The sequence below is a fragment of the Cydia amplana genome, chromosome 15 (genome assembly GCF_948474715.1).
Source record: "Cydia amplana chromosome 15, ilCydAmpl1.1, whole genome shotgun sequence".
Taxonomy (NCBI): Eukaryota; Metazoa; Arthropoda; class Insecta; order Lepidoptera; family Tortricidae; genus Cydia; species Cydia amplana.
The window spans coordinates 6,179,955-6,201,584 of record NC_086083.1 but is presented as its reverse complement, the minus strand read 5'-3'; the positions used below and the strand labels follow the sequence as shown (position 1 = coordinate 6,201,584).

The 21,630-nt window shown below is 38.3% G+C and overlaps 1 protein-coding gene across 1 annotated transcript in view; it reads right to left on the bottom strand.

Annotated features, from left to right (window-relative positions):
* Window positions 1–21,630, bottom strand: part of LOC134654505 (neuropeptides capa receptor-like) — a gene marked incomplete at its 5' end in the record, with an annotated part of 83,612 nt that overhangs the window by 51,807 nt on the left and 10,175 nt on the right. The gene's annotated exons all lie outside the window — the stretch shown is intronic.

Genomic DNA, 21,630 nt, shown 5'->3' with positions numbered 1-21,630 from the left:
TTATGCAATCAAGTTATTATATCCTTCCATCTCCAATCCACATGAATGAATTCTTGTCAAAATAAACGGGAACTGAGAGAAATCCAATTTAGCGAATTGGTATTCTTTACTTGCGGGCAATACTCACAAAAAGTTACAAAAATTCCGAAGAATAACATAAACATCAATCTTTGTATTGGACTATATCGAGAAGTAAAGGAAATTCCATAAGGCCTCTGTTCTAACAAAAAATATTATGTAAACAGAAGCTGAAGCTATATATGTAGAATCAAAGAGAATTTAGAATAGAGGAGTATTGTCAAAGCACATTTCGTAGCCACAGTAAATTTACTGCCATCTTTCGAAACATGATTAAAACTTTTATAACGCCATTTGACTTTGATTCTTGTTCTTTCAATGATAATGTGTTAAATATTAAAAAAAATATTAAAAAGTATCGCCATCTACACGAGTATGACGAGTATAGGCCAAAGGTATGGCGCCATCCTTCGATCAACACGGAAGGGATGCGGCATTCGCACTATTTCCCCTCTGCCTAGGTACAAGATCAACTGATCTAGCGCGGGTAATAAAACTAGTTGCGCTCGGATTTTTAACTAGACCGAGTCCAGACGCGCGAGTGAACACAGCAGCAGAAAAAATAATAATTGCTCGGTTTTTTTGTTGTAAAAAGAGGTTGGGGACATCAAATTTACAAAAAGAAGGTGTTACATTTCACATGTAATATTTTTTTTACATATCATACGTTTCATTACATTTAAACACAATTATTATATTTTAGTCTCATGAAATTGTTGGATTTATCGATTTTGCTCGCCCAGTACAAATTGCGGATCGGTCGAGCGACAAATCCGACTTCTCATCTCTCAGAATACAATAACATTCTTCGACGAAAATGTGTTAGTGTGCATGTTGTGACACTTGTGACTCATCCGTACACAAAAAGAGATCGAGGTTTGCAAGATTTGTCTATGACGTGTGTCATTTTCTATGTATTTGTGTCGTCATTACAGATTGGATTTTGTATGTAAGTGTGTGAGAAGTGCGACTGTGTGCACGTCCCCCCCCGCGAAAAATGGCAGAATGATTTGAATGTCAAGATATCGCTTGGGCCTATCCCTTCCGACGTGTCGGAAGCCCGTGTTGATCGAAGGCGCCATCGCTCGAAAAGATTTGGTTGTGGCTGTAAGTACAAAATTTACTTTGACAATAACTACGCCTCCATTCTAAATTATCTTTTGTAGAATCTTTGTGAAGAAGCGTTATGGCTACAAAACTAGTGTTTTAAGATATTTTTTTTCAGTACAGTCAACCTGATTTTGATTCCTTCCTAGCCCACTATAGAACCTTGTCGCTTTAACTACTAGATACATGACATACAACACTCAATAAGCGCTGTCGTAGAATATAAATAAATTGATTAATTGTGACATGGTTCCATAGTGGCCTAGGAATCAAATCAATAACATAACTAGGTACTTACAATAAAAAAAAATACAATCATTCAAATATACCTACTCGACAACTAAAAATTATGTATCAAAAAACGTAACTATAAATAAAACTAAACTAACCTAAAAAAACTTTTCGAACAACCCACCCCGCATCGCTCCCGACGCGACGCAAAGGTGCCCATCACACCTTTGCAGTTTGCGCTAATAGGAACGACCCGGAGCGGGGGTAATATCATAATGACACTCTCGCTTTGTTCTATTCAAATTGGTGCAAAGTTAACTTAGGCGGTATCTGTAACCTAGTTTATATGGATCTAATATTTCCGCAGTGTTTGATAGGTACGTCTCTAACTATATAAAGAATGAAAGAAGAAATCGTTTATTTCAGGCAACTAGTGGTCCATACATAAATACCTTAAAACTAGCATACATATTATAAAAATATAACTAAACACTAAAAAACACATTATGATTGCGATGCATCACGCAACCCCGCAGAGTCAGGGAACCGTGTATAAACTGTCATTCAATAGAACTATGTAAACAAAGGTTACTAGTAAATTGACTTTTAGTGTCAATTTTAGTATGGCGGTTTGTTTACATAGTTAGCAAGTTCTATTGAATGACAGTCTAGGTACTAATATTGTCACCTTCACGGTCCCCACCCAACTCTATCAATGTCAATAGAAGTTCTCTCGTTTCATTGAACAAGTAGGCAATACAATATAATATCGTCTATTGTGTATTTGTGTCTGGCTCGATATCAATACGAAATAAAATGTATAATATAAATAACTACTACCCATAGGTAACACTGATTTAAACTTTCACGATTTTTACACATTATTAAATTGTACAACGGGACTTAATCGCGCATCTAAGTTTTAAGATTTACCTCCGACGTTTCGAGGACAGCGTTGTCCCCGTGGACGGTGTTGTCTTCTCCGAGACCACGGGGACAACGCCGTACCCATAGGTATGTAGGTACTTTGATATGTCTGTCTCTAAAAAGTTTTGTTATTAACATTTGATTACCGCATTTGAAAACCGCCTAGGTGGTTTGTCTGCGCTCGTGGGCTTACAAAATAAGATTTTCATAAATTAATGCAGGTGACTTTACAGCATAAATTTAATTAAGTACCAACGTTTACGTCTTTTACGATCAGAGGGGCTACCGCGAAAACCAAATATCGCAAATTGCGGGGATCTTTCTCTTTTACTCCAATGAAGGCATAATTGTGTGTGAGTTACGGAGAAAAATGCCCTCAATTTGCGAAATTCGTAGCTTCTCAGCTTATGAAGTCCCGTGTAAGCGTTTTGCATTTTAATGAGTTGAAACGCATAGCAAAGGTGAGCCTTTGTGAAAATTCTCACAAATTTTTAAACAAAGTTTCGCGTCAATACAAAAATTTCACGTTTTTATCATAACAATTTATATTTTAAAAGCAGGAACGTTTTAACAACTCTCTTCAATAAAACTGTTTTGAAACACGTTCACAAAACGAATGGCACAATATTCGATATTATTAATTTCTCGCTATAGCTTGAACCGTTTACATAGTTGAGAAACTGGGGTTGAGCATAAACATTTCTAATGGAATTTTCAATAATCTAAAACTAAAGTTTTGAATACCTACGCTTATTAACTCACATTTATAGATGACCCTATCGCGAAATTTATCTAAAATGTACCTTGCCTCGCTTGTTGCGTGTGGGACTACTGGGACTATTGACAATTATTAACATTATGTGTAGTGGGTGGTTTGAAAATGTGATGTCTACCCCAAACTTTTTCATACACTTTTCTTCGGGTAGTTGCACAAATCTTTGTTTTGACATTTTGCTGGGACATCAGTTAGCCACGACCACGACCAGTGAAACCTGTGTCGAAACGTCGGTAAATAAAGATAATTCGCGATAGACCCGTCTATAAATGTGAGTTAATATGTATGTACCTACGCTTGTTCACTTTTTAGGGTTCCGTACCTCAAAAGAAAAAAACGGAACCCTAATAGGATCACTCGTCTGTCTGTCTGTCTGTCCGTCCATCCGTCTGTCACAGCATTTTCTCCGAAACTACTGGACCAATTAAGTTGAAATTTGGTACACATATGTAGGTTTGTGACCCAAAGATGGACGTGTAACGTAAATAAATGAATTTTAAATATGGAGGCCATTTTTGGGGGGTAAATGAGAAAATTAAAAAATAAAGTTTTTCTAACTATATCGTGTTACATATCAAATGAAATAGCTCATTGTAAGAATCTCAAATGTATTTTTTTTATAATTTTAGGATAAATAGTTTAGCGGCTATTCAAGAAAATAGGCAAAAAATGACCATTCCCCCCCCCCCTTATCTCCGAAACTACTGGGTCTAAAATTTTGTTCGTTCAAAATCATAGTTATTTAGTATTAGGGGGCTGGACTTGGTAAATAATAATATACCTACATTTCTACGTTTCATATGATCAAAATTTAAAAAAAAATGTTTTACAGTACCTACCTACTTCTACCAAGTCCAATATCAGTTTCTCAGACTCAGACACACAATCAACATTGGTTGGCGTCTATGCTCTAGCTGAGCTTATCCTGAAGCACGGCTTCGACCTCGCATTTTCCCGGAAATTTTTAGGCCCGGCCCGGCCTTTTTAACACGCTTTCACAATTTTGTCACAAAAAATTTCACGCTCACTGCGCTCGCGTTTTTTTCTGGTTGACCCCTGTGAATCTACATGGTAGCTTGATTGGTCAATGAATTAGTCATTTAAACACATGGAAAATTTATCTCCGAAACTACTGTGCTAAAATTTAAAAAAAAAACACAAAATAGTTCTCTACCTATCGATGACAGGAAAACCTAATATTAGAAATGTGCAGTTAAGCGTGAGTCGGACTTAATTACTTAGTTTTTGATGCTACCCCTACGGGTTTTTTATAGACATTTCACTCACGTTTCACATGAAAAAATACATTGTTAAAAATTGTGTAATGTACGGAACCCTTGGAACGCGAGTCTGACTCGCACTTGGCCGGTTTTTTATATTAAAAAGGTTTCAGCGTCACGACTTAGTAAAATCTAAGAACGATTGTTGATATTTTCAGTAATTGACAGAGCGAAAGCGAAGGTCTCCGTTTTAGCTTGGGCGAAATTTCTCTGTATGTCCGTCCGGATGTCCTCCTCTACAGGCCGCAATTCTCAACTGATTCTTGATCAATATTTTGTTTGTCTAAGATTTCGTTTTTTTTAAATAGCGAATCCATGGTCTACAGCCCACTAAGTAATAATATTGTTTTCACCGCACCAGCTCGGAAAGGCTTACTTTGCACTTCAAAAACTGATAGCAAAGTTGCATTTTATTCACATGTGAGGTAAAATAATCAAATGCAAATTTTGAATTGTTTTCTTATGTTTGCTGGTAGAATTGACTTTTATATGATGATTTTGGATGATAAATAAGTATTTAATAACATTCATTTGGATTTGATTAGGTTTGATTTTGTTTGATACCTATTTTACATTTAAGTAATATTTGCTTCGGGTCGGTGTGGTGAAAAATTTTGTGTTTCACTCGGGGGCAAATTTTGTTTAACCCTCGTGCTTTGAAACCCTCGCTACGCTCAAGATTCCATTTTTCGAACCACTCGCTACGCTCGTGGTTCAATTTTGGAATCTTTCGCTTGCTCAGGTATCAATATTAGCACGAGCGGTTAAACAACAACTTTGCCCCCTTGTAAAACAAATAACTATTTTACTAAGGTTATATACTATTGTAACTATTGTAAGCATGTATAAAAGAATATTAGTTTTATTTAACAGCTTATCACTTGTACAGTCGCCATCATATATATCGGAGCGGCCAAGGTGCTCAAAAATATCTGAACACGAACCCTAACGCCTTGACAATAGAGGCGTGTTCAGATATTTCTGAGCACCGTGGCCGCTTCGATATATCTGATGGCGACTGTACCTAACCGATCCGTGTAAACCAAAAAGGCCCAATAAAGTTCCTTCAAAGTGTCCTTTTTAGGGTTTCGTAACCCAAAGGGTAAAAACGGGACCCTATTACTAAGACTCTGCTGTCCGTCCGTCCGTCCGTCCATCCATCCATCCGTCCGTCCGTCCGTCCGTCCGTCCGTCCGTCCGTCTGTCACCAGGCTGTATCTCACGAACCGTGATAGCTAGACAGTTGAAATTTTCACAGATGATGTATTTCTGTTGCCGCTATAACAACAAATACTAAAAAACAGAATAAAATAAAGATTTAAGTGGGGCTCCCATACAACAAACGTGATTTTTGACCGAAGTTAAGCAACGTCGGACGGGGTCAGTACTTGGATGGGTGACCGTTTTTTTGCTTGTTTTTTGTTGATTGTGCGGAACCCTCCGTGCGCGAGTCCGACCCGCACTTGGCCGGTTTTTTTCTCTTCCGGTCTTTTTCGCGGGGCACGGAAATTGCCAACATCAATATGTTACCCGTTTGATTCCTTTGTACTTGTACAAACAGCTACACTCTTCACTGTCCACCGGTGGACCTTATGCGTATTGTAATAAGGTTTATGAACTGCAGTTAACAGTGTGGGCGATGGTACTGGGACTACTATTAGGTTTTGCGAATGTGGCTCCTCCTGGGCTCTGTTGTTTAATAAAAAAAATATTTAAAAGCTCATCCGTGCACACTAGCGCCACTGCTAAATAATCGTAATTATTTAAATTTAACGAAATATATTTAAAAAAGGGGGCCGCTACGTACTGTATCTTGTATTAAAGTACCTTTTGAGTACATCAAACTAGTTTCTATGTTGCTGGATTCGTCAACCTATGCGTTCAAAGTTCATACGGCCGTTTTCGTTTTGTGTTTATAGATTGACGAATCCAGCAACATAGAAACTAGTTTGATGTATTCAAAAGGTACTTTAATACAAGATACAGTACGTAGCGGGCTCCTTTTTAAAAATATCTTTCGTTAAATTTAAATAATCACGATTATTTAGCAGTGGCGCTAGTGTGCACGTTGATGGGCTCTTAAGCAAACGATAGTTGAATAATCTTTAGAAAGAAGTGTTAGGTAAATTCGTCTGCAAAACATATTAGGTTCACTCTGTCAAATTATGTAACCCAGCTACTTAGTATCAAATGAATTCCAAAATTTATGATAAAATAGGCATGCACGTGGGAATCAAGTTGTATGGACACCTCTGCTCTGCTAGGTAGGTGATATGGCAAAGTGAAAAAGGCGAATGTCTTTGGTGGAATAGGTAAAAACTATCCGGCTAATTTTACTTAAAAAATCACAAATAAATCAAACTACTTAGCTTTAACATAGATTAGGTTTAAGGTTTTATTAAAAATATCCTTGTTAGTAGGTACAGTTCGCCATCAGATATATTGGAGCGGCCGAGATGTTCAGATATTTGTGAGCGCCTTAGCCGCTCCAATATAGATATATCAGATGATGGTGACTGTACTTAATCTTAGCTTTTATAATAACATCTTACAATTTTGTAATTTATGTAGGTACCTACCTACGCCGATTAATTAAAATTTATTGAATATTGATTGTCACCTCCTTGAGCCCTGTTAAAAGGAAATCTAAGTTGAACAAAATGTTAATAGCGATTTTGAATATTTTGACCAAATTAATTAAGATGAAATGAGGGTGGAAGCTGCCAATACCTACGAGACTTACGAGGAAAGGGGAAGACCGTTTCTCCATATTAACGTAGTCCCCATTTTCCTCTCTGGATATTGAAATGTATACATTTTTTCTCATTAATATATTGCAATTGCAGTAAATCGATCAAGTGCGAGTCAGAATCGTGTTCCAAGTGTTCCGTACATTACCCAATTTTTAATAATGTATTTTTGTTGTGGAATGTGACTGAAATGTCTTTAAAAACCTTGTAGGGGTCGGATCAAAAACTAAGTACCTAATTACGTCCGACTCACGATTTACTGCACACTTCTAATAGGTTTTCTTGTCATATATATAAGTAAAGTACAATTTTGTGTACATATTACTATTTTATTTTAAAGGGGGGAGGGGATGGTCGGAGTCGGACAGACAGACGCATTCGAGGTACGGAGCCCTAAAAATGTACCTATACATATTTATTGACTCGGCTGTACGTCTCGGCATTCGCCTCGCAATATATCGCCGCTATACTTACTCAACCTCGTGTCTGCAATACTCATTTGATGACAAAAACACCCGTATTCCGATTGAAAGAAAAGCGACATTTCCATCAAATGATTGTTGCAGATATGAGGTTGAGTAAGTATAGCGACGATATCTCGTATGTTAATACCGACAGCTGACTTGGCTAGTATTCGACACATAACCTAATATTTTAACGAAGTTTTCTTTCACATAAATATGAATAATTAACATATTTTAATTAAACATGAATGTAATAAATACAAGGATTAAATTGTGGATAAAATAATGTTCGTTAAATATTTCAGCGTGCTATGTGATTACGGAATAATACTCGTTAAGGTCAAGCGAGGTAAATGCAACTATGGGGTTATTGCGTCTCTCCGTTCTTTCTCGAATACGATTGGTCGAAACGCCCTCTACTATGCAACGTTTCATTTCCAAAGCTCAGGCTTTATTACTAGATGACGGGAGCTTTTGTAATTCACGTTGTTGTAAAAAATAAGTTAAATAGACACAATTACCCCATAGTTGCATTTAACCCGGTCGACCTAACCTAATAGGTAGGTATATCGCGTCAAAAAAAATCTTCTACTTTTTCCTAATCAGAAATTCAGAACACATTATAAACGGATCCCCACTATTTTTGTTACTTCTGTATACAATGTTTAGAAAAGTAAAATAACTCATTGTCCCGGGCAAGACTCGAACTCGTAACTCCGAAATACCAGCCTGCTGCTCTACCAACTGAGCTACCAAGACTTACCTGTTGACAGCGAATGTTTCCACCATACCCTACATATGTGCTTAAGGGGACGGACGCCTAGCGACATCTCCCATTACATTTCTGTCATTTTTATTCGATTACATCTTAATACTGAGCGTTTCTATTTTTTGCCATTTTTATATATTGTGATCTTTTTTGCCACTTTTGTGTTATTTCTAGTCAGGATCGCGAGCCCTTTTCATCCTTATAGGAGAAAAAAGTGTCCTAAAATTTCCATACATTTTTCAAACTTTCCTTTTTGTTACCGCCATACAAAGTATATGGGGAAATGGTAACACAATAGGGTAAAAACTCTAGGACATTTTTTTATCCCATTAGGATCGAAAGAGCTCGTGATTCTGAGTAGAAATAGTGTTATTTCTATTCAGAATCACACGCTCTTTGTGACCTTTGACCTTTTTTGCCACTTTTGTGTAAAAGTGGCAAAAAAGGTCACAATATATAAAAAAACCGGCCAAGTGCGAGTCGGACTCGCGCACGGAGGGTTCCGCACCATCAACAAAAAATAGAGCAAAAAAAAGCAAAAAAACGGTCACCCATCCAAGTACTGACCCCGCCCGACGTTGCTTAACTTCGGTCAAAAATCACGTTTGTTGTATGGGAGCCCCACTTAAATCTTTATTTTATTCTGTTTTTAGTATTTGTTGTTATAGCGGCAACAGAAATACATCATCTGTGAAAATTTCGACTGTCTAGCTATCACGGTTCGTGAGATACAGCCTGGTGACAGACGGACGGACGGACGGACGGACAGCGGAGTCTTAGTAATAGGGTCCCGTTTTTACCCTTTGGGTATGGAACCCTAAAAATGGCAAAAAATAAAAGAAACGCTCTAGGTACTATGAATAGTAGAACCATATTATGAAGCAATTATGAAAATGTCCAGTCAATTTGCGTGATCTCGTTAAGGTGCATGTTACCACAGAATATAATACACAGACAGCCTCCTAGGAGATACGGGAGATAAAAAAATAGTTAAATAGTTATTGTAGGTATGTATGTTAGTCTGTAAAGTATTATATGTACCTATATATTCTATGACCTTCTGTTGCCTGTCAATAAATTATTTTTAGATTTTTATAATAGGCTATAAGGCCCAAAAGTTAAAAAAAAAATTATGGGGCAGGTCGTCCAAGTATCTAAGTCAACAAAGCTTTTCTTCTACTTTTTCTTAATATGAACACGATATCGAATATGCCATCAAACGGATCCCCATATTCTTTTTTACACCTTGTATTGTGAATGGGGAATGAATGAAAATATTAAAAGTGACTGATTATTTTTCTGGTGATAGGACTAACCATTTCTAGTTATAGAAAAAAGTTACAGATTTTTCGGTTGCGTCATACACGGCGCGCGTCCGGCCCCTGGGTACACTACATGATTCCGAAATATTTAATGCCGAATTTTAGAATATCGAACTTTATTATTCCGATTTTTAAATGCTCGATCCATCAAAATTCCGACTGTCGTAATTACGAAGGATGAAAATCACGAAGGTATATATTTCCGAATAGCAAAACAGCCGATTTTTCAAAATTCCGAATATAAAAATTCCGATAGTGATAAATACCGAAATTAACATTTTCGATTTTTGAAATCACGAATTCCGAATTGTCATTATTCCGAAATTTTGTATTCCGATTTGACGTGATTCCTATTTTAACTATCCCCATTTTTAAAATTCCGAATTTATCGAGTCGTGTTCCGCATCTGCTCCGGCGCTACGGGCAAAGCAGCCCCTTCGCCCTTGCGTAGCAAAGCGCAGGCACAAATGCTTGCCTCCGCAGCTTCGGCCTGCTGGTCGACTCGCGTTGTGCTCTGCGCATTGCTACGGCGGGCGAGGGCTGCTTCCCCTCCGCGCCTCCGGCTTTTTACATACACTCTAGGGGTAGGACAGACAAGACCACGTGGATAGTGGGGTGCTCCGATTCGGAATTTCGTTAGTTATACATATAGACTTTTAAGTCTAAGTGCGTTTAAATCTTATTTTGAAAATCACGAATTTCATTATTCCGAGTTTACAAAAGATCGAATTTCTGAATACCGAATTACTTTTTTTCCGATCGATCAATGATTTTTTTCGGAATAGACAAATTCGGAAAAAAATATATTCGGTTTTTTTTTTAATCGTGCTTTCGTGCATATGACAATCGGATTTTAAGTTTTCGGTAATAGCATAATCGTGATTTTCTTCTTTCGTGATTTTCAAAGTCGTAATTTCGATATTTCGGACATATAATAAATCGGGATTATGAAAATCGAGGTTATGAAAGTCGGAAAAACATATTTTGGAATATTTGGGTTGTTCCCCCGGTCCCTTCCGGCTGTTAAGACATTTATCAAAATCTTTAAAAGTTAAGGCTAGTTGAATCTGTGGTGGGCAATGACATTGACAGTTGAATAGAATAGAATAGAATAGAAACACTTTATTGACAAACTGTGTACAGAAGATGACATTTATATAATAAGAACATTGAACAACCCAACAGTTACCCGACATGGGCATGCAATGATGATGGGAATGATGATGTTGAGTTCATGAGTTGACTTAATATTTTCATCCATTCCCCATTTGCCAATAACAATGCGCTAACCCAAACTAAACTATTTTTATCAAGCAGAAAAGTCTAACTAATATCTGTTTTCAGACTGCTCTGTGAAACCAGTAGCTACTGGAATATAGATTACCTCTGGGAGCTCGTGCGCTGTAGATTGCTAAGCTATTTATGACATTATCCGCTTCAACCTGTTATTGTATTACAAATAATTACAATGATCGGTGATATTTTTAAGAGACGTTGTTAGGGGCCCTCGGAATAAGTTTGTTTTTAATGTAGGCCATTGAAATGATAAAATCTCACCTTGCATTAAATAAAGGTCGGTAAAGTGCAGGTCGGACTCGAACGAACGTCGGACGAAAAAAAACATACAGACAGAGTTACTATCGTATTTATAAGAATAAATTTTATATATAATAACTACGAAATACGCATGTACAAAGGTAACTAGGCTGAGCCTGTATCTTGGGGCTTACAAAAGACTCAAAAGAGTAAGTAACAGATTGGATAAACTAAACCTATACTATTATAGTAGGGATTACTCGACATTAAAAACAACCAGTGCTTAAACTGCTTAAATCCCAGCGGAGTTTACCCGCTTATTTAATATAATATACGTGTATAAAACATGTTTGAAGAGCCGCATGTGGTGGCGATGGCGATTAAGCCTTTGCCTTGATAAGGGTTAATAATCCTCATGACAAAGAATTTGTGTAAGTGGACGTTTTAATCAGATTTCTTAGGTTTTTATATATAAATATATAATTTTAGCTTGGTCCGATTCTAATTAACTTTTATACCGTCAACCCGTGAAAAGGAATGGCTGGGGTGAATAGGGACAAACCTTAAAATGTGATTTACCTGACAATAATTTAACTCTTATAATAATTTAAAATTCGAAAATATGAAACGTAGGGCATAGCTGTGGTTGATATACAACAAATTGTGTCAAAATATTTTCTATAATGTTAAAATCCAGAGAGAAAAATGAGGACTACGTTTGTATGAAAAGGCGATTTCGCGCGGGTCCTACACAAGTCTTAAATCTATCTAATCTAATCTATCTATCTATCTATCTAATACCTTTAAACGAGCAATTCTTGTTTATTTATTTATTTATATATAGGTATATATATTTCGGGGATCTCGGAAACGGCTCTAACGATTTCGATGAAATTTGGTATATAGGGGTTTTCGGGGGCGAAAAATCGATCTAGCTAGGTCTTATCTCTGGGAAAACGCGCATTTCCGAGTTATTATATGTTTTCCGAGCGAAGCTCGGTCACCCAGATATTTGGTCTTAAAACGTGTTATTAATATGTTTTGTCCGGCTCACAAACGCACGAATGTTGCAACTCTATAGGTAGTATACCGTTGGTTCCACCGATTTACCAGCTCGCGCTTCCGCCTGCCTGTCAGCTGTCAGGCCTGCTTATTTGACAAGGCCATCGCGGAAAAACGGCGACATTGCAAAAGAAAATCTACACGCGTACACGAAAATATCTGGATGAAAACTGACAGCGAGTATATAATTCATATCTTATACCTTTAAACGAGCAATTCTTGTTTATTTATATATTTATATATATACATATATATTATATATATATATATATATATATATATATATATATATATATATATATATATATTATATATATATATATATATCTTATACCTTTAAACGAGCAATTCTTGTTTATTCATATATTTATTTCTTTTTATATATATATATATATATATACAGGGTGTCCCAAGAAGTAGTGATATACTGAAGCTGGGAGGTAGAGGACCTAGAGGGCTATCTGAATCACTCCCATGTATGTTCCGCGATTTTTCGTATTTTCGGAGTTATGATTTTTTTTAATTTTTCACCTATCGCCGAGTACGATGAGATTTTTATTTATGGTGACGTGAATTATTGCGGTAGATGCTTGATTTTTTTTATGTGCTACGCTGATAGATAGGCCAATTCAGTATGGTAACATTTACTATCGTTAGATCTTTGAATGGAATTAAAAAAAAAATAATGCCAAGAAAGATAAAATTACCCAGAATGTTCACAACTTCAAGGGCGCTTAGAAAAATAAAACATACTGGGTAATTTTATCTTTCTTGGTATTAAATTTTTTTTAAGTCCATTCAGAGATCTAACGATAGTAAATGTTACCATACTGAATTGGCCTATCTATCAGCTTAGCACACAAAAAAAATCAAGCATCTACCGCAATAATTCACGTCACCATAAATAAAAATCTCATCGTACTCGGCGATAGGTGAAAAATTAAAAAAAATCATAACTCCGAAAATACGAAAAATCGCGGAACATACATGGGGGTGATTCAGATAGCCCTCTAGGTCCTCTACCTCCCAGCTTCAGTATATCACTACTTCTTGGGACACCCTGTATATATATATACATATATATATGTATATATATATATATATATATATATATATATTTCGGGGATCTCGGAAACGGCTCTAACGATTTCGATGAAATTTACTATATGGGGGTTTTTGGGGGCGAAAAATCGATCTAGCTAGGTCTTATCTCTGGGAAAACGCGCATTTTCGAGTTTTTATATGTTTTCCGAGCGAAGCTCGGTCACCCAGATATTTATATTTATTGCATCCATGTAAGTACATGTAGGTATTATCACAGAACAAGTTAGAATGGCGATGCGAGCAGGGTACGTGTCGCCGCCGGTTTTGAGCAAACGCTCACATGCTACTCGCCCGCGCTGACCGAAAGCGTAGTAAACATGCCTTTTTGCGCCACAATAACCTTCAGATTAAGAAGCGAGACATTTTTAGTTTTACTACCGTTGCGCGAGTGTTAGTAAATGTGGAGAGGAACGAGCGGCGACACCGGTTCCGATACTAACTGCGCGCGATAGCCATTCTAACCTCTTTAATAATGTTCTGTGGGTATTATATAGGTAATAGTTGTTTGTTTAGGTTTAGGTTTGTTAGGGCACGGCAATATTCTTCTATTGAGTTTGTATATATGTAGGTACCATTAACAATGTCTTATTTCATTTTAAATCATTAGATAGTCATAGGGTCAGGGTCATATTTTGCCCAAAGGCTGAGTTTAACCATACAGCGGGGAAATGCGGCCAGTGTCCTGGGGACTATGCCCCAGGTGACATTAGGTTTCGTCTAAAATTGATGTAATACCTTTGTAAATATTGTAAATATATATTAGATAGTTGTAAACATTATATCATTATTACTAACGTCAATAACAAGTTATCAAATTATATATTTTGTAATAATGTGAATAAATTATTGAATTCATAATCGGCCTTCTCAAAACTAATCCAAATACTTACCCCCTGTCCTGTCACGTTATTTAGGCCGTTTGGGGTCAAACGTGGGTAAACCTATTTAAACAGACGGCTATCACTCACTTACGTCCCAGTAAATTGGGTTAATTGTGTAGTTAGAGGCCTCAGGTGCCCTTTTGAGTGCCTATTTGCCAAGTTCATGTAGGACCCAAAGCACCCCAAAGGCTATAAGTACCTATAGTACTCTAGAAAGTAATGATTGTAGGCATCAGAGTTTCGTTCGCACGGTGGGTAAGATTATAGTGAGCTTTGGAATCATTTTTTTTAAGGTATTAATATTAAAATGAAAGCCACAATTATTTTTTTAAGTAGTATTATTTTCATATGTTTGATTAATAGGTAGTTTTAACGTAATTTTTGTATTAGTTATTAGCTTTGTTAAAGTCACACTCATCCTTATACTCATTCAGTAATTTTAAGTAATTTTAACATAATTTGTCCTGCAATAATTTTGTGTAATGTCATCTATTATCTGAAAAACTCGTTTTCTTGGCTTTTCTATCGACGAGTGTCATCTTGGCTAGACCCCCAGATCTTCTTTGTCAATGTGATCTTTGTCATTGTCCAGTAGGTAAGTTAACCCTTTACCAGGCTGACATTTCAAAAATGACAATCGAATGTGAGTCGTATTCATCGGAAATAGAACATATGTTTGAAGTGCCCGTATGTAGGAAATATTGTATATCCCTTAAGCCTGGTAAAAGGTTCATAGATACAGGAAATAGGCATTAGGTCAATAGAAACAACCCCCGAAACGGCAAACTCAATAAAAAGGTTGTGCCCAACCAAGTGTAAGGGATTCCTTTCGTGTTTACTGCTTACCAGACTTGTTTGTACAGTCGCCATCAGATATATCAGAGCGGCCAAGGTGTTCACAATATCTGAACACGCACTCTAACGCTCTGACAATAGAGGCGTGTTCAGATATTTGTGAGCGCCTTAGCCGCTCCGATATACCTATCTGATGGCGACTGTATGGGCTTGGAGAAAATAATCAGATTTTGTTCTAAAGCACTCTTTGATAATATATATTACGTATAGGTACTAAGTTCTGCTATACCTACTCTATGCCAAGGTAGGAAAATATAGGGGTCTCAGCGCCGAGTATAATTTCATACCATTCGGCGTCGAGATCCTTGGTCCACGAGGCCCTGGCGCTCTGTCTCTTCAAATACCTGTCGAAGAGGCTCAGAGACGCCACAGGAGACCGAAGAGCTGGCAGCTTCCTCGCTCAACACATCAGCCTAACAATTCAGCGAAGAAATGTTGCCAGTGTCTTTGGTTCGGTACTATGCCGCATGGACAATTAGTAAATTTATTTTACAAATACAAATACAAATGCATTTACATATTTCATTACTTTTTACACCAGTTCTTAGGTATAATATAGGGTTATTTTACGTTTATTTCAGATTTATTTAGTAATCATTTAGTTTAATTTTAATTATTTATTTTAATCATAATGTTAATTAATATACCTATTTACTTTTGTTTAAATCCCTTTTATTAATGTCTAGGTCACGTTACGCTGGACTGCGCGACAGCCTTGTCCGCCCGCGCTCGCGCGATGACAATTTCCCTGTACCTACTGTACTGTTACCAGTTGCCGATTGATACTTTACAATACCCACATTCTAAAATAATAATAATAATATTTTGTTTTGTTTAGTCCTAGGAAATATTGCAGTTTTTGGCTGCATTGTAAAGTTAGCTAAGTGTCGCTTATTCCATTTCTCCTTTCCAGCGTCGATACTATTGGAGTATTTCCTAAGAAAAATAAACTTCACAGGGTACTGAATAAAAATTGTATTAACTTGTTTTTACAATAATTCACTTTACAATCGGCACTTAACTCTATACGTCTGCACTGTTCAACTGCTGTCAAGGCAATGAGCCGCTGACTGGTTCTGCCCCTTTTATTATCACTCGGCAACCGTTGAAACTACTTCTAGAGGGCGCTGGACGGATGTAGTCAAATAACAACTGTACTAATGACTTCTTGGCTTGCCGAGGGATAATCAAGTGACATGCACGTAATAAATTAAATATATATTCATCACGTATAAATTATTAATAAATGAGCTAACAGTTCGGCCATCCTGTTTGTAGCAAGTCCCGTTGCTACACAAAAGTGATATTTTAATAATTACAGAATGCCATAATCAAAATTCATTCATCTCACAATAAATTAAAAAAGAAAAGAAAAAAACAAAAACAATGGAATTACATTTCTTTTCAATTTTGACCACAGAAATTTATGAAATAAATGTTGAACTATTAATTTGTAAATAATTACACAAACAAATGAATCACAAATACCATATCTACCTGTGTGATATAAGTCTTCGCATAGCACTTAAAAAGGTTATAATTTATTTGAATCAAAACGCATGTCCCAATCAACATAATTAAATTACCATGAATATGATTAGGTATACAGGTAACATTTTATATCATTATATTGTTTAATAGCAAATTAATTAGGTGGGTCAGTGGGTCATTGTTCCTGATCACTACTAGGACATTCAGTATCACCATCACTATCGAGTTCTCTAACAAAATTCAACCAGGGTTGAATTTTATCAAGTGCTACCACATTTTCATACCTACGACCTTTCTTCTTTGTCAAGGGAGTATCTTCTATAAGATATCTATCATTAGGGAGAATTTTAAGGATACGATATGGTCCTTGGTACTTACTTACAAGTTTTTGTGACTTCCCATCATGTGGTACTTGTCTCTCTACACGCACTAAATCGCCTTCCTTGTAAGTGGTACCGGGTTTCCGGCTTTTATTAAACCTTAGTGCATCTTTATTTTGCTGCTCATTTATTTTCTGTTTAGCCTGTTCTCTAACATCATTTAGGTCTTCAGTACTTACAACATTTAGTGTGTCGCTTATGACAGAGTTCAGTATCCCTTGAGAATTACTTGTAACATTAAATCCAAACAGAAGTTCAGATGGAGTTTTCTGAGTAGTTTTATGCATTGTGGTGTTCAGACCTACCTGAATCTCAGCGACGTACTCGTCCCAATTCTTCTCATCTTTGCCATGTGTGGAGGTAGATAAGGCATTAAGGATTGTTCTATTAAATCTCTCTACTTGCCCGTTGGCCCGGGGAGTAGCCACGGCATTCTCAATATGTTTTATGCCATGGGATGAGACGAATTCTTTGAACGTCTTGCTTGTGAAGCTAGTCCCTTTATCTGTAATGAGACGGGTTGGTACTCCAAAATAACTTATGTGCTCTTTAATTACTTTGATAGAGGTAGCTGATTTTGTGTTCTTGACAGGGGTTATGTTTGCGTACTTTGTGAAGCCATCTATAATTACAAGAAGGTAACAGTGTCCTTTCTTACTCTTTACAAAAGGGCCTAGGTGGTCCGCGTGAATAGTATGGAAAGGAATACTGGCCTTTTCTATAGGGTGTAGCTCGCCTTCCCGTTTACCTCCCGGCTTCTTGTGGTGTGCACACTCCAGACAAGATGCAACATACTTTTTAACAAACCGTCTCATTTTGGCGAACCAATAGTGTTTCTGTATCCGCTGAAGTGTTTTATCAAATCCGCAATGTCCTACATCATCGTGGTTCTTTTGAAGTATCTGCCAACGAACACTCTTTGGCACTACCCATTTTAATTCGTCAGCCACGATGCGGTAAACACGGTCGTTTTTAAGTTTATGGTTATTAAGGTAGTCAATTACCTGTTCGGAATTTGGGTCACTGAGTGTTTCCTTTATTTTTTTAATTTCCGTATCTGCGCTCTGGACAGTCGAGATCCAGTCCTGGTCACTCACTTCCGTAGTCAGTAGTACGTCGAGAACGTGAGATTCTTGTACACCGTCGTCGATAGGGTGGCGGCTAAGTGCATCTGCGTGTAGCATGCGTGCACCGGGTCGATATTCGATGGAACAGTCATATTCTTGTATCTGTACCCACCATCTAGCCACCCGTGGAATAACGTCGCGTTTGGTGAGTGTATACCTGAGGGCATTGCAATCTGTAAAGATTTTAAATGATATACCTACCAAATACACCCTGAACCGATTTAGTGATGCTATTACGGCGAGAGTTTCTTGTTCGTACGAGTGAAGTTTGCGTTCCTCGGGAGTCGTCTTGCGACTAAAGTAAGAAATCGGTTGGAAAATTCCGTTCGGATTAGCTTGGAGTAATATCCCTGCAATGCCATCTTTGCTGGCATCCGTGTGCAGCTGGGTATCTGCCTTTGGGTCGTACAGAGCTAGAAGCGGTCTCTGAGTCAGTAGCGTCTTGATATCATCAAAAGCTTTCCTTTGCGGTTCTCCCCATACCCATGTAGATCCTTTTCGTAGTAAGTCTGTCAATGGGGATATTATGAGAGCGTAGCCCTTGATGAAACGCCGGAAAAATCCTGAAAGTCCAAGAAACTGTCTTACCTCGTGCTGATTTCTTGGCGTAGGGAAGTTTGAAACGGCATCAGTTTTTCTAGATCCAGGGCGAATGCCTTCAGCGCTGACCTCGAACCCAAGAAAGTCGATCTGATTTTGGAAGAAATTGCACTTACTTAATTTTAGCGTTAGGCCCCCTTCCTTAAGTAAGTTGAGCACTTCTTCCAGTCTTTGTAATCCCTCATCAACATCTTTTGACGGGATTAAAATGTCGTCCATATAGACAATGGCATACTTAACTTTGGCTTCCGACAAAATTTTGTTTATTGTCCTCTGGAACACTGATGGCGCATTGACCAGTCCGAATGGCATCCGGTTATATTCATATTGTCCGTCAGGTGTGACAAAAGCTGTTTTGTGTCGTGACTCCTCCGAAATGGGGATCTGATAGTATCCCGATGCCAAATCCAACGAAGTGAATAACGTGTTTCCAGAGAGCTGGTCCAGTTGATCTTCAACTCTGGGGAGTGGGTAATGATCCTTCTTGGTTTTGCGGTTGAGGGCCCTATAGTCCACGCACAAGCGTTTCTCGCCTGTCTTTTTTTGGACCAAAACTATAGGGCTCGCATATGGTGACGAAGACTCTCTTATGATCTCACTATCGAGCATTTCTTGAACCATATTTCTTACCAGTGTTCTTTCGGCATGTGACATACGGTATGGGCGGTAAACCACCGGAGTTGACTCTTCAAGTTCAATAACCATTTCTGATACCTTCGTGAAGCCTAGGTCATCGAGACCTTTCGAAAAACAATTGCCGTATTTGGACAAAAGTTGTTGAAGCTTCAGACGTTCTTCCTTGTTCACACTTGGACCACAATTAACTGACTCATCAACTTCCTTTTCGTCGAATGTCACCCCACAACAGTCGTATGTGGTGTCGCCACCGTCGACGGCTGGCTTGAACTCAGCACGCGTTAAAAGAAAACCACTATTCAGAGTAATTTCGTCAGACGATGCATTCAGGAGGAGCAGTGTGCTGGTACCAGAATTGATGTCATATTGTCCCGGAAGTAAGTAATATTTTTTTTCTTCTGCTCCTCTTAGTGAACCGTTAATGTTAACGGTTCCAGTAACGAGAGACGTAGATTCCACAGTGACTGGTGTCAACATATTGCGTGGCAGGGAGACTTGATTACTCACCTTCAGGTGTAATTTGCCATTTGCGGTCTTGACGAAAATAAGTTCCTTTGAAGTTTTAATTATTGTGATGTCCGGTTTTTCTGTGAAGGAATGGCCCAATAAAACTGGTCGCTTAATCACATGGTTTTCGACCACATATAGGTCAATAACTTCCTTTATGCCTTGAACTTCGACGCTGCTTGTTACTATACCCACAGGTGATACCAAATTAGCTCCTACGGTGTTCAGTACTGGGAGTTCCTCAGATGTGTCAATGTCCAGATTCAACTGTTTGGCTGCATTAATTGTTATTAGCGAGCATTCGCTGCCAAGATCTACAAAACATTCAATTATCGAACTGTTGACTTTGATGTCCATTTTATATTTATTATTTGTATCACCTATCTGTACTGCGGCAACTTGCTTCTCCTTACGCTCTTTCCCTCGTGCTTCCTCCACTTTCACATCGTTAGACTCGCGCAGTCGCTTAAAACAATGCTCCGCCAGGTGATTCCTTTTGTCGCAATATGTGCATGTGGCAGCAGGTTTCTTACATTTACTAGCGCGGTGTCCAGTTTCACTGCAATTAAAACATACCTCGCCGTGGGTAGGGTTCTCTTTCGATGTGTCCTTCGTTGTCTGAGGCCGGGCAGACTTATTCCTGTAGTCATTTTGGCGGAATTTTTGAGAAGAATCTTGAATGTCTTTGCCTCTTATTTGTCCTACCTTCACTGTTCTAAAATACTTCAGGACTTGTTCGGGTTCCGAGAACTGGGCTGCTTGGGCACCTACCTTTACCGCGCGGTCATCTACGCCGTAAAGAATACAATCAACAGCTTGTCTTCCATATATTTTGCACCTGTTTAGGAGATTTAACTTCGCATAATAGTATTGTTCCAGTGATTCTCCATAACGGGCCCTTTTTGAGAGCATTTCTGTAAGAATCTCGGCATAATCCTCGCGACAGGGAAATGAATCAAGGAGTTTTTTCTTCCACTCGGGCCATGTGAATAAGACGCTAGATAGACCTTGGTACCAGGTTTTTGCAACGCCTGTGAGTTTGGGGAGAGCATAGTGGATCAATTCCCTGTCGTCCCATTGGTATATACTGGCACATTCTTCGACCTTTGTAAGCCAATTTAATACCGTCTGTTCCTTAGACATCGGGTCAAATTCGGGTACAACATTGGTATTAAAGGAAAGTTTCGGTTTATCGGACCGTTTAAATTCCTTTAACACATCAAGAAACTTATCTAGGACAGCAGAGTCGCGATTTTTCCTGTTTGATTTTGATAACTTCGGTCGTTTTATATAGTTATCATAGTGCTCACCAGATTCTTCAGACGAGGTGCGTCGACGTTTGCGGCCGACTCTTTCTGCAGGGCTGCGTGGGTGTCTGCGGCTGCCTCTTTCTGCAGGGCTGCGTGGGTGTCTGCGGCTGCCTCTTTCTGACGGACTGCGACGACGTCTGCGGCTGCCTCTTCCTGGCGGACTACGATGATGTCTGCGGCTGCCTCTACCTCTTTTGTAGCTATAGTCGTCATTCTCGTAACCTGACCTGTCTGCTCCTGGGTCGTTATGATACAGTGGCTGGCTTCGCGATCTAGGTGATGGCGGGATGTCATAATACATTACCCGGCCCTGTGACCTGGGCGATCTTGGGCTGTTGTAATACGATTCCTGGCCCTGTGACCTGGGCGCTCCTGGGATATTATAACATGAACCCTGGCCCTGTGACCTGGGCGCTCCTGGGCTGTTGTAATATGAAC